Raw genomic sequence first — 14616 nt, 5'->3', positions numbered from 1 at the left:
TGGTCGAATTTAGGACCAAGTCGGAGCACTGTGAATGAAAATACTACAATGTGAATGAAAATAATGCAACCATGTCAGTAAACAAAGAATACTGAAACCAAGACATCAGCGGCTATTGCCACCCCCAGCGAGTACATGCCTGCAGCCCAGCCTCACAGCCACTCACAGTGGTGCCCTCTGAGCGGACTCAGAATAAGAAACGACAGGAAACTGGCCCTAGGTAGCTAGGTGCTTGTCAAAGAAATGAATTCAATGACCAAAATGTTTCCTTATTCCCATACATAGAAAAGCACTTAATTCTTGAACTTGAGATACCTGGATTTCTTTAGATAACAAGAAAACTTTTATTGTCCCAATTACCTGGTGTTTGTTGTAAATCTCCTATATAACCAGCTCCTTCCCTACCTCTTGGGAGAAGTCCCTCAGAGTGATCTGAGAGGCTTTCATCTCGGCTCGGGTCCTCCCTCCAAATAAAACATAACTCTTCACTTTTAGGCTGGGCGTTTATTTAAAGCAAGTCCTAGAAGAGACACAACTCATCAATTCTGTAATGGAACACACTGAATCAGGAACCAAAAGCGTGTTCTAGCCCAGAAAAACTACGGGTTCCCCTTTCTTCCTGTCATTATACAATCCCACCAGAACTCATTACTTTACTGTCTGCTCAGACCAAACTTAGAGAAGAGTCAACTCAACAGAGTGCCTTGCTCTGAAGAACCGACTGCAGAAGTAAGATGGTCTGCCTGCCCTCCTGCACGCTCTGCTGACCTCTACTGTCCTCCTTGGAGACCAGGCCAACAGAGCTGTTCCCAACAGCTGCAAAGTCCCACACATTAAATAAAACATTTATTTTATACCATATGTAACTTATATACCCATCTCTGAAAACAGCTTTGACAGAAGCCCAAATCTTCAACTTTAATCTGCAAAGTCACATCCGGTCTCCAAGGGAAAACAGGTTTTAAGGCGATGCTAAGGCCTCCCAAGTCCTCTCCACTACTGTCAACCAAACTGCCTGCAGGTCTGCAACTGCAGGAGGCTACATGTCTGCTTTTAAAGCAACCCCTTCCTGTCCTCGTGTACTACAATGTCCCTCTATGCCCTCCCATCTCAGGGTAAGAGCAGCCGCTGCAGAAACTTGCAGGGCAACACTGACAGAACGGGACAAAGAGGATCAGAGCTAAACTAAGCCTTCTGATGACACGAGCTTGTCACATTGTCTCTTTACAGATCAAGATATATGTAGAAAGAGGTTCAGTGATATTGCTCAAAGTCACACAGCTAATAAGTGGCAAAGTCTATATCTCTGCTCCTCCCTCCGGCAGGACGCACCAGCTGGGACACCCACAGAATTCTCTTGTGCCTGCCTGACCAGTCCTTTCTTGTCACTCATAACCCACCACAGTGTCGGACCCTAGCCTGACTTTTCAGCATCTTTTTCCTCCAGTCTCTCAGTAACAAGGCTGCTCGGGCCACTGTATGACTTCCGACTCCCCAAAACCTCTGTGTTCAGGCTGGTCTTGCCTATGCTTCTGGCCCCCTGCTCAGAGGGTCTTCCTCCCCTGCAGGAGGACGTTTCCACTCTCCGCAGGAACACCCACACAGGGGAGCACTCCTCTCACCCTCAGCACGGCAAGTGTCCTAGGCCACATCCAAATCTGCCCCATTAGGACTGCGGGTGCCCAGGTCTGCTAGTCAGACCAGCAGCCTCAGAGCCAGGGATTATGCCTGGGTCACCCTGCAAACCTACTGCCCGCCTCACAGCCCCCAGCCAGCAGGTCACCTGGAAGTCACAGCAAGTGCCCCACCTAATCCAGAAGTCCCTTCATTTGCCAGCAACGCTGATGACTGGCTTCCAAACTTTGGTCAGTTTCACACAAAACAGCAGCTTCCACTGTGAAGCAGGGGGTTTTCACTTCTGCACCCCATCCTTACTGGAAACTTCAAGGGATTCCAAAAGGCCTCTTCTCAACCCTTTTCTGATGACACCCTCCCACCCACAATACTCATATGCTCAAGAGAATTGGGTCCACGTGATTTTGTTTCCCTTACGCTAAGTGGCTCAAAACACTGCGGGATTCTTTCAATTTGAGTGTATTTGTACTCAGTTTCCCGGCTTTAATCAGTTTTTTTTCCTCTCTTCAGTGTCCCTAGCAGTTGCCACTTCTTACTCCCTTCAGCAGCCTCCCTCCCAACATCTAGTCTAGGAAATCAGCTGTGATGAGGGCCCCGGGTGCAGTCACAGAAGATGCAACTAAGGCACAAAGAGGCTACATAATTTGCTCAAGAACATCAGCCTCAAACCCCAACATTGTGTGCCCCGTCCCTCTTTTTAACTCTTATGCTAAACAAGCTTTTGTAGATTATGCTAATAAACAGATGTGGTATCAAAATACATACAAGGACACAGATCAACTCTAAGATGTTGATTAACTCCACTATTTTGTTTCTATTTGTTTTATTTCTATTAAAAACATTAAGAACCTCTGCCCTCAATATAACAAAATGTTACTGGGTTTTAAAAACAGAATACTGAGGTGTTAAGTGTGTCATTACTCATACTTATTTGTATGTTCACAAGACAAAAGGATTTGAAAGTCTCTCTCCCCACCTACTCACTACTGGCTCTCACCTGAGCTCTCAGAACACACATCTAACAGTCTTTCACTTTACCCACAGCTGAACTCATCAGTTTTCCCCCAGAACTCCCTCTGCATGTTTCCCTCCTAAGAGAACAGCAGGACCATCTCATTAATCCACCCAGAAACCTGGGCCTTACTGCATCCTACCTTCACAGACAGCATTCATCCTTTCCTTTTTACCATCTAAATATGCCTTCAAACTTTTCAATTTTACACACTGACCCTCACACAGCTCAAGTAGAAGCCACCAACACTGACCACCTGGACTCACAAGTCTCACAAGTGGCCCCAAGACACTCTCCCCTACTTGAGACAAATTGGACTGTGTCAGTCCCATGCTTATACGACTCTTTTCAAACCCACTGTTCTTAGAATAATCTCCCAGTTCTTCACCTGATGAATGTCTTTGCCATGAAACTCTCAGCTCAGGGAGGGCAGGACCCGCCCTCTCCACTCGGCCCCACCCTATGGCAGAACTTCAGCTTGGGAGGACCTGCTGAGAAACACCAGCCTGTATCTAAACCTGGTCTTGTGTTCTTAGCAAACTGCTTCACTTATCCATACAAATCCAAGGTAGATTAGAAAGATTTTAGATGTTGAGCTAGACTATTGATTTGGGGATTTTGCACTAGCAACCTGCAATTACATGTTCTAATCATACTGTCTTCTAAAAACCACACCCAAATTTAAATACTAATTGTGGAATGTCTTTGAAGTAAAAGGGACTGTACTTTTACAGACTTTATGTTTTATAACATGAACATCCTGCACAGGGTCACAAATGGAACTGCCTCACAAGTGACAGAAGCCAGATGAGAGGCATATATCAACAGGTCACAAAGATGGTAAGAGCAAAGTTGATTGTACAACACCCAAAAAAATTCCTCAAAGAACTGAAAACTCTGAATTTTCAAAGAAAATGTTATCATATAAAGAAATAAAATAAATAATCCTCTTCATCAGGGTTTCAAGATCTGACTCCAGAATTTTTAGCAGACCATACTGAATCCTAGCACAGAAGAAACAGATGGAATAATGGTGAGTAAGTTTCAGAAAAACTTCAGTAATTCCTGCACTTGTAAGTGGGCACACACTCACCTGCTGAAGGTGAATATAGATCGCATTCTGGAGAAATTTGGAAGCTTCCAGGCTCCGCTTCTGGATGGCAAGGACACGGACAGCTTCGAAGGATCTTTCTAACTGAGTCATCGGCATTCTAACACTGCAGGGGTAAAAGGAGGCCCTCAGTCAAGAGTAGAGATGTTCCTGTCGTGTCTCACAGGCTATGCCTCAGGGACTCAGTGCCCTGCAGCAGCCCTGCCCCAGGCAAGGACCCACAGAGTGGCCCACCCAAGCAGGAGGGGCACTGTGCTTGAGAAAGCCCATCCCCGATGGGGGCAAGAGGAGCTGATGGGGTTGTGTGAACCTATAAATGCTCACAGAAATACACCTGCATATATTCAAGTGATACAATTAACAGTAGCAGGCTATTTAACAAAATTTCAATTGTCAGTGGAAATTTTACCATTCCTTTCCGCTTGTCCCCTGCACTCTGAGACAGGCTTAGGCTCTCTCACACCTGCAGCTCTGATGCAATAGTTGTGAAGTCATTTTAGTTTGCTGCAAGTGTCCTTGCTCCCCGTGTCACTGTGAATGTCCTCCCTAACACAGTCAGATGTCTTCCTGGATCTCTCTCTGAGTTCCTTGCTCCTGTTCCTCAGATCCAAAGATAAAGGGCAAGTGAAGACACGTGACCAGAAAAGGCACTGTGCACTTGACCAAAGTCCTCTGTGACCCCCTAGGTTAGTGCTGCCCACCCCTTAATTTCGATTCTCAAGGTTCTGACCAGGGTGACGTTCAGACACGAGAGAGTCCTGGGTAATTAAAGGCTGCGTGTCTTGGGCGCGGGGACAGGTGCAGGAGATGGTTCTGGAACCGGGCCCCTCCACACCCCTGCTTCTCTCTCTCCGGAGGCCCTGCTGCCAAGCCCCCAGGCTCCATGATCTTCTCTCCTTCTCTTCTACTCTACTCCAAGCCCTTTTTCTCTTCCTTTATTCCCTAATTATCCCCAGCTGGTATAATTTTTCAATCACAGTACCTGAAAAATTTTCCCGCACCTGAAAAAGAGGTCTCCAGAGGTCAATGCCCATATGCTGGTTACTGAAGACAGCCCCTGTTTAGGGGGACCCTCACCAACACTCACAGGGCATCAGGCATGTTGAAGGGCCGACCACTCCCAATAAGAGTTTGCTGTGACCCCAAGGCATGCACAGCATTCCTGATCACAAAAATGTATTTGGACCACTTATCCGTTATTAAGAAGCAAAAATAAAAAAAAATTGCCCATATTTATTAATAAAATTATTTATCAGATGGAAAAAAATTGTAATAGAAAAGAACAAGTTTGACTCTATATTAGATGTGTTCCTTTGGCTTTTAACCTGTGCCCTGTTTTCTAGGCTCAGACTTGCTAGCTCTGCACCTTTTATAAAAGAAAGTTGCCTTTAGACTGAAATATCCAGGACACACTATTCTCCGGGCTTTGATCTTTAAGGATGTTAGTTCTTCTGCACTTATGTAGAGATGGCACGTTGCAAAATAGAGAATAAACTTTGATTTCTTTTGGAGGTTTTACAGAGGCACCATGATTTGACCTACATGGACGGCTGCAAGAACAAAGGATTCCAAAGAAAAACAATTCATACAGCAAAAAGTTTGCAACAACCAACCACACCCCCACGCCTTTTTAGTATAAAAGGAGACTGAATTCTGACTTGGGGAAGAGGGTTCTCCAGGATATCAGTATGCCATCCTCTGAGTCTGCCAGCTTTTCAAATAAAGTCACTTTTCTTTGCTCCAACACTTCATCTCCTGATTTATTGGCCTGTTATGCAGCAAGCGGAACGAGTTTGGACTTGGTAATAAAATGACTGCATTGGTGGCAGTATGTCTCCACTGTTTCCTCATTTCCAGTATGTCACAACCTATCAATTTTATATGCTGTTTAACAACACAACCAAAAAACCTATCATAGGGAACTGATTCTACAGAAATAAAGTTATTTCTGCTCCTTCAAAACACTTTTTCTTTTCTATTTTATTTTGTTTTGCTTATTGAAAACAAAATAAAAGTGAAATCCTTTAATTTCACGTATTTTTGTTACAGCTATATATTTTAAATACTACAGAAAGATTTAAATTGCATTAAAAAATGTTCATATATTATTATAAAGATATATACACAATCAATGCAGATTAGGAAAGGAATGGATATTTACTAAAAATCCACTGCACATCCAGTCTTTTACAAGCATATCCTGGAATATAAGCTTTAGAATCCAGTGGTCACCCACCCCCTTTCTCAACGCCGAGTGCCTTAGTAATCAACAACCAAGGCACCATCATAGAACCACGCGATCAGTATTTTAGGTATAAATGAGGGAATTAGCTCATTCAATTCTAAAACAAAAACCTTAAAATAAATACTGAGCTTAGTTACAGACAAAGAAAATTGTACACACAAAAGTAGTTTCTTCCCCAAGTTCACTAAGCTAATAACTGGTAAAGGCAAGTTTTGAGCTCATCTGCCTGATTCTAAAAACTAAGGTGGAAATCACATTTGATTGTGGAGGGTCCAGCAGCACAGCCTATCACCCTATCTTTGTTCAGATCTAGTCTTAGACAGCCTGGGACAGGACCCCATTCCTATGGAACTCGAGGGCTAACGATAACACAAAGGATTTTATATCAAGTAGTTTCTTATATCTCATTTATATAAAGTGTCAGCAGGTCAGCAGAAAAAACTGGGAAATACGAGTGGGTCCAGATCTTTTTCTGATAAGTAACTCTATTTATCAGGACAGAGTGACCTTCCCATGAGAGGCCACATGGACCTAAAGTAAAGGCAGGTGAGCAATGAAAACTAGCAAGACCCTGGAAATCAAGCAAGAAGGATCCCTGCCATCCCCCAACAAGTTACCTCTTCACCCGCGTGGACACGATGGCAGAAGATCCAGGTTCTTGTCCAAGTTACACTATCATGGATTCACACCCATAAACAGTTATGACTCTCTGCTGTCTTAAGTCCTTCCCAACTCAAATATGATGACACCAATATCTCAGGAGAATGTCTATGTCTCCACTTCCTCTCTTCTATTAGGAGAACAATTCTATGGCCACAAAGCAGAAATCCAACTAAAAACACCATGCACGAAGCCAGGTGAAAGTCTGCGTAAGACACTTTGCTCTCACGGTCAGTGAATGAAAACTCAGAATAAGTGGTTCTTCCCCCTCAGTAAGTGGGAGGTAGCCTGATTGTGTGTGTGTGTGTGTGTGTGTGTGCGCGTGTGCACGCATGTGTGTCTAAATCAAATACAATGAATTCTGGGATGTGTACAGTTTTTTTTATGTTACTGTTATTTCATGAGAATGAGACAACCTTAAAAGTAATTGGAATCTATTGTTCTGAGAGAGTCTCAGGTTCTTTCGGTGGAGGGGGGAAAGGGGTAAGGAAAGAAGAAAAGAAGTAAATGAAGCAAAGGAGTAAGAATACTGCTAGTGAAAGACAAGACATTAATTTTGTTCCTACTTATATCACACACAAATTAGGGACTGGCTTTCCTCCGATGACTTGTCGAGCACTGAGTTGCAGAAGAAGAGGCAATAGCCCATTTCTCACTGAACTTGTGACAGTACGTGGCATCTTATAGACACAAATCATTTACCCAGATCAAACACTCTAGCAGCAGGCCATAATTATCCTATTTTGAGAGACAAGAAAACAGGGGTTGAAAGAGTGTATATAACTTGACAAAAGTCAGAGGACCAGTAAACAAGAGAGGATGAATTCAAACTCAGATCTGAATGCAGAGTCTGCTCTTCTCACTCCCAGGGCTGGAAAATCCTTAACACACAGGCTCCCCAGCTCCCCTGCAGTGTTCCTGACACCAAGCATTTGCCATGGCGATGGTCTCCAGTTCTCACAGACACAGTGCTCTGTGCAGCCAATAACCTCCATTGGACCTTGTTCATCTACCTGCCACGCCCACCAGGCTTCACCATAAAGGCAGGAAAGCTGGCTTTCAAGTACATACAAAGCCATCCCTGGTCTTAACTGGGCTCTTATGTGGCTTCTCAAGCCTAAAAGCAGCCATGAAACTGCTCACAATTTGCACATGAGCCACAATACCTCTCTCCTTCTGTCTCCCCACCTATACTACTTAGCTGTGACCATTTAGATAATCTTGGATACAAATTTTGAAAAACAGAAAAGAAAGGATTCTGCAACAAGTATTTAATACTTACAATTTTAAATGACAAGTTACAAAGTGAGTATTTACAAACCGAATCTGCCTTCCTAGGTGTCAGTTTTTACAGCTTAAAAAATATAATAGCAAAAAGCTCTCACTTAGAAAATTAACTAAAACATAAACAATTATCAGGAATAAACTCAAAAATAATGCCCATGTTCTACATGGAGAAACTACAGGACTGTACTTAGGGGTAAAGTAAGAGATGTGAATGTAGAGACATCAGCATATTGCATGGAGGAAAGCAGTTTTGTAAAGATCAAATTTCTTCTAAAGATAATTCAAAACTTTTTAAAAAATCCTATGAAAACACTTTTCTGTTTTTTTTTTAACTTGAACAAAGTATTTTAGAATTCTTCAGGAATAATTAAGTCATAATACTAGCCAAGAAAATTTGGGATGGAAGAAAAGAATCGAAAAAAATTGCACTGTCAGATATTAAATAAATTTTTACATTTTGTAAGATATGGCGCTGGAGTAAGAAAGTAAGGTTGACAGAAATAAACCATGAGCTCAAAAATAGACTCTAGTGTACATAAGTATTTTGTACACGTGGGATTTCAAATCAAAGAGAAAAGTATGAATTCAATAATTCTCCTGGGGCAGAGAATCACCTGGAAAGAACAAATTCTATTCCAGTCATAATGACCACAAGAAAAATTATAGAAAGTGATGTGAATATTAGAAAGTACTAGTAACAACGAATACAACTCTTTGCTCACATTAATTCAACTTCCTTTCACTGTAACAAGCACTATTATCATCTCCAAATTAGAGGTTACAAAACCTACAGAAGAGATTTGTACCGTTATAAGAAAGTATTTCTAAGAATAATACCAAAAATAAAACCCAAAAAGAAGACATTTACTAACTTAAGTATACTTTGGGCCACAACAAAAGTAAACCTACTGAACAAAATGAAAGGCAAGAAATGACAAGTAAAAGCTGTGTGATACATGTTGATAAAGTCAAGGGGTTACTGTTCATAACATACAAAGAGCTGTCACAAAGCAGCAAGAAGCTCCCTCACTTAAATGTGTGCAAAGGACATAAGGGATCATTCACTTTTTAAAAGTCAGATGGCTAATAAGTGAAAAACGCTGAATACCTCACTGGTCATCAAATGCAAACTAAAACAATGAAAAAGCACTTTTGCTCATCATATTGGCAAATATTTTTAAAAGATATTCTAGCTAGTGTCCATCTGTGAGAGAACAAACTGTGAGCGACGTGTTTGGAGGACGACATGTCAATGCATATGTAAACTCTGAAAAACGTGTGTACACACAGACTCAACTCCACTTCTAGGAATCGTTTAATTTAGAAAAATTTAGTTCAAAAAGATGTAGTCATCAGGATATTTTCACAGCACTGTTTACAATGGTGGGAAGAAAACATGAACTGAAATCATATCCAGCGATATAGAATTGGTTACATAAGTTATTCTACATCTTTTCATTCCCCACTGGAGAAGGAATTTCTAGAGTCACTTGAAAAGAGCCTGTGATGAATGTAAATGTCACATCCAGGGACTAAATTTCCAGAAGCCTTAACTAGAGGAATACTCATATGAGATCACAGGAATATTTGCAGAAGAAGCATGCCAGTCAAACATCTTTTTGACAGTGGAAAATGGAGAAAATTTAAGTGTCCACCATCAAGAAAATTATGCAGTAAATCACAGCGAGCTGTGGTGTCTCAGGGGGCCGGAGTTTCAGCGTGGTCCTGGGTCTTGTCCACAGCAATCTCCCACCAAATGTGTCCTTGCACAGGAGACCACACCTGCACATCAGGGGACCCCTCCACTCTATCTGAAAGGACCGGGTGAGTCTGGATTGGGAGGATGTCTATGATATACACCTGAGTGAATAAAGCGAGCTGCAGAAAACATATAGTATGACCTTATTTTTCAATAAAGCATATATGCACACACATATACATGGCTTTCTCAGATTCATGTATGTATCTATGTATGTATGTGTATATATATATATATATATATCATATATATATATATGTCATAGGCATAAATTTCATGAAATATATATACCACATTGTCAACAGCTTTTACCCTCAGGAAATAAGGGGAAGTAATATAGGGGTCTATCGGTACCACCACAGTTCTCTTTTTGGTATTTCAGTAAAGTATACTTGGAATTTAAAGGTTAATTTAAGTCCGAAGTAAAATGGACGATGTCTCCACAAGACAGAATGCTATACTGGTCATTAAAAATCATGCCAGGGGAGTTAGAATATTGTAGAAAAACACATAAAAAGCCAAATGGAAAATGGAAGTCTCCACACAGTAAAGAGGCCCAGCGTGTTCGCTGGTTTTTATGAGATAATTGATACACACTGACGAAAAGAACAGAAAATAGATGTTAAAGTGTTAATTATTATCTCTGAATTGTGGGACCAGGATAGTCCATTTTGTCCCTTTTCTCAGACTTATTATATTAAATACACTATTTTTCATCTAAAAAAACATTTTAAGAAGTGTAGTACCACTCATTGGAGAAAATACACGAGTACATACAGAAACAAGTAACTAGGAGACACCGCAGCAACGTCACGCAATGTAGAAAGGGCGATCCTGATAAACACAGCGCAGTTACATAACGACCCACAAACTGAGATCACCTGCTGTAACAGGACGCGGCCCCCTTCTATTTGTCAGTTGTGTCTTCAGGGCTGAGGCAGTTCTGAGCACGGCCAGTGTCAGTGCTGGTGTCTGGATGGATGCCACTGGAGGTGAGGGCACCTGCAAGCCGAGAGGAAGAACAGAAATCATCTTCTGCTTTTTCTGTCTTGTTTCTTTGTTACTTTAAAAGAGAGGCATAAATAAGATAAACTGTGAATCTTCCCTAATGAAATTTCAGTAATGAAACTGTTCTTAAAATCTTTACAGCTTATATTTTGCCTATAACTGTCTTTTCAACAAAGCATCATATTTATTAAATGTTAATTAACTCAGTTAATTAACTTCCTGTTGAAACCTTCTATTAAAGAATATGAAATGCATATGTAAAAGCACCACGCCTGTAGTGACTACCTTAGATGTCTTGACGGCAGTGCAGTCAGCCCCCACCATCCCGTGGCACTGAGCTCCTAATGCTGTTAAGAGAGCATGCTGCTGCCTCAGATGGAGAGAAACTGTGAAAGCATTCTCTGAAATCTACAGCACTGACAAAACATAACTGACAAATCCCAGGCTCCTTGGAGGCTGTCATTTTCTTTTTCTGTCCAAACACAGTCAATGAGCAGAACCGCCCCATTCCCGAGCCATGGGACTCACGTAGGAAGGAGTTTGGGAGAAATTTCCAGGTATAGAATGTAACCAACTATATGTAGAACTCTGACAAATAAAAGATGAAATACTCTGATTCTGGAAGACAATCAAAATATTCTCCTAAGCCTTAGTAGCTGGAAAGGTTGGGCTTCTCCTTAGCCACTTATTTATTTCACAGCCAGCGAGCATCTCCCACAAACCCTGTTTCCCTGTGTCTGCTGGGAGCCTCGTGCACACTCTTGATGTCCATCTTATAAGGCACAGGGCAGAGGCGTGTGTCTCACGCCTGCAACCCTCACACAGGCTTGCCTCCTAACCTCACTGTCTGAACTTGGCCCCATTTTCTCACCTGTTTATTTGGCATCTGTTCTTCTTTAAGCTGCCTGAAGTGCTACTTGGAACAAGTCAGAAGAATGAGTGGACAGGTGAGAGATGGGCAGACAGACAGAGAGACTTCAAGAAAAGGGGAACAAAGAAAATTTCCTATATAAAATCCTCTTCTAGTCAGGTAAGAAAACCACCACAGAGAAGAGTGAAGAGGCAAGTAGCTTAGGGCTGTTTCCAGGATTCCATGTAAAGTCACACCAAGAGATGAGAGGGTAGAACTATAAATAATAAAAGAAAAAAGCACGCATTCTTGGAAAATATTATCTACAATATGTACTTTCTAAAGAATAGATTCAAATCAGATGAGCGCTATAACACAATCATTGGGTATTTACAGAAGTGAGAATCCCATCTCCAAACCACAAAGCATCCCTTTGGAACACTGAGAGTCTACACGGTGTGGTCATAAAGCCATCTCCGCAAATCCATTCTATCCTGCTCTTAGGAGAAATGAGCAGCTGTGCTGGGGCTCCCCACGCACGTCATTTACACCCTTGAGCACATTTACGGGGGAGGGATGCCTTGGGAGCCCCATCCCTGCAGGACAGAAAACAAGTCCAGGAGAGGCTAAGCTGACCTACCAGTTCTCCATCTCACAGGACTGGTCACTCCAGAGCAGGACTTGAACTCGGACCCACATTTGTAATCAAGTTACTACCGTGCTTTGTGTGCTTTTTGTGTGTATAATCCATTTGTTTCTGACATGAAAGGATATTTAATAAATATTCGGTTGTCTTGTCTATCTCATTAGCTCACAATTAATCTTTATATTGTTGAATTGTGCTCTTTTCCCCTGGAGAAAGCAACGGAAAGAGCAGGGGTCAGAATGAGGTGGGGCTCCATTCTTTATTTGGTACCTCATCTCATCCAAGTCCCCAATGAGAGAGAAGGGGCAAATGTTCTCTTCAACTTTTAAAGAGAGGGCTCCACTGATGGTGACTTACTCTACTCCAAAACCAAGACTGGGGGTAGGGCACATGCAGCAACAAGAGCACTATCACATGTAGGAAGGCGAAAACAGCTCACGGGAGGGCTCAAGGGGTCAGCCTGATTTAATTTCAATCGATAAAAGAATAACACACTCTAAAAATACTAGCATGCAATCGATTTGCTCTTTCTTGTCATCTAGAAAGTTTTCGCAGTCCCCATTTAACATTATCATGAACCAGTGAAAGGATGAGTTTACAGACAGGGAAAATCAATGCCACAGGCAGGCTGAAAACCAGGCTGGAGGAAAGGAAGAGAAACGGCATAGTTAAAAAGAGGGGAAAGGCTGGGAAAATGACATCATCACAAGGACTCTCAAGCATCATCCAACAATCATATAATCATTCATTCAAGAGAGAATTACCGACGTCTCATTTCATGCAAGATTTTACAGAGGGCAAAGCAAGAGTGCAGCGTCCATGTTGGCAGCAAGTGGCGGGGCTCAAATACACTTCTGATCCCGGTACCTTGCACACTTGTCCTCAGTATAAAGGCAAAGAAAAAAAGTAAAATAATACTCTGTAAACTCTATGCATTGTTGAAACAAAATTAAAGAAGACCTAAATACCAGGACAGACACTCCACACACATTCCTCTATCAAAAGAAAGTGCTCTTGGAATGGCAGTGCTCCCAAGAGCGATCCGTATATTCAACGTGGTCTCCATCACAATCCCAGCGGGCTCCTCTGCAGAAACTGACTAGTTGCTGCTACAATTCATATGGGAATTCGAGGGTCTCAGTAACCAAAACGTACTTGAAAAAGAAGAACAACGTGAGAGGACTTGTAATTCTCAATTTCAAACCCTACATCTGTACCTCCAGATGATATTAGAGGCCATTTTTAAGTTATTACTGTGTTTATCCTTATTTTCTAAATTGTGTACAATGAATATACCTGAAAGAATAAGAAAAATATAAAGTAAGGTATCTTTTAAATCATGCACACCGATTCATTCAATGGGAAAAAATTATTTTAACTATAAAGAGATAAATAAATATCTAGTGAAAAGGGACTACTTTAAAACAAGTGTGCATTTACAATTTTCATAAATTGAAAACCGAATAGCAGAAATACATCAAGTTTCTAGGGAGACCGGTGAAACATATTAACAGTTATTTTCAAAAATTCTAATTGAACAATGAAAACTCAAAGGGAAAATCGTGATTGACAGCCCACAGCAAACACATGGAGAGCAAAGGCCTAGATATCACAGTTCCTTTAAATCTGCTACTAACTCAATAGGAGAGGAAATTCCTCACTGAGGGGACAGTGGAATCCCATGCATAAGACAGGATACACAGTACAAACTGCAGTAGTATCGGGAGTGCATATCTTAGAAGAATTCTAAAGTTACAACATTGCTGAAAAACTATAAAAACAGACAGACAGATTAAAACACACAGTCATATATATTATATAGAAACATATGAAGTCTGCTCCCATGTTGCATAGAAATACAAACATATATGTTCATTTATGGGCATTGATTACTTTATCCCAGGTAGAATATTTCAACTAAAACAAATAATCAATAATACACACCTCTTGTCAAATCTAGTTGATAAGTTACTCTGCTATATAACCATAATGTGTCTAAGATAGACCTAAAATTAGTGGAAAAGATCTTTGTATGGTTCCTTGAACTCTTTTCAAAATTCCAAGTTTAATTTTTAAATATATCTGAGCAGTATTTCTATATGATCTTTTCCCTCGTGAAATGAACAACACAGTCTGTTGTCAAAATTCTGTCCTTACAATGATTCACGAGCACCATATCCTCACAAAACTGCTGGACAGCAAGGCATTATCCAGACACTGTGACAAAACAAATGAAATACAAGGAAGACAGTGACCCTATTCTGGAGGGCTTATAATCTGTGTCAACACCGGGGTTTTTATTTGATTGGTTTGATTGTTAGAAAAATAAAATCACTCAGGTACATTCTTCTTTGAGCATTCTGTAAGTCATGGCTCTGTTTTTAGTGAGTGTGATGAGCAGGA

The 14616-nt window shown here is 41.3% G+C and overlaps 1 long non-coding RNA gene across 5 annotated transcripts in view; it reads right to left on the bottom strand.

The window, feature by feature from the left end:
• Positions 1-14616, bottom strand: part of LOC140694725 (uncharacterized) — a 90433-nt gene that overhangs the window by 63783 nt on the left and 12034 nt on the right. For 3 of the 5 annotated variants that reach the window (XR_012070334.1, XR_012070333.1, XR_012070335.1), the window contains exons 3-4: positions 10591-10711; positions 3741-3864 (exon numbers count right to left, since the gene is read on the bottom strand). This is a non-coding gene — a long non-coding RNA (uncharacterized lncRNA). Of the gene's footprint in view, positions 1-3740; positions 3865-9554; positions 9829-10590; positions 10712-14616 lie in introns of those variants that run through there. The other 2 variants (XR_012070336.1, XR_012070337.1) reach the window with 2 other exon arrangements.

Source organism: Vicugna pacos, unplaced genomic scaffold (genome assembly GCF_048564905.1).
Source record: "Vicugna pacos unplaced genomic scaffold, VicPac4 scaffold_103, whole genome shotgun sequence".
NCBI classification, from domain to species: Eukaryota; Metazoa; Chordata; class Mammalia; order Artiodactyla; family Camelidae; genus Vicugna; species Vicugna pacos.
This window is presented reverse-complemented; position numbering and strand designations above follow the sequence as displayed.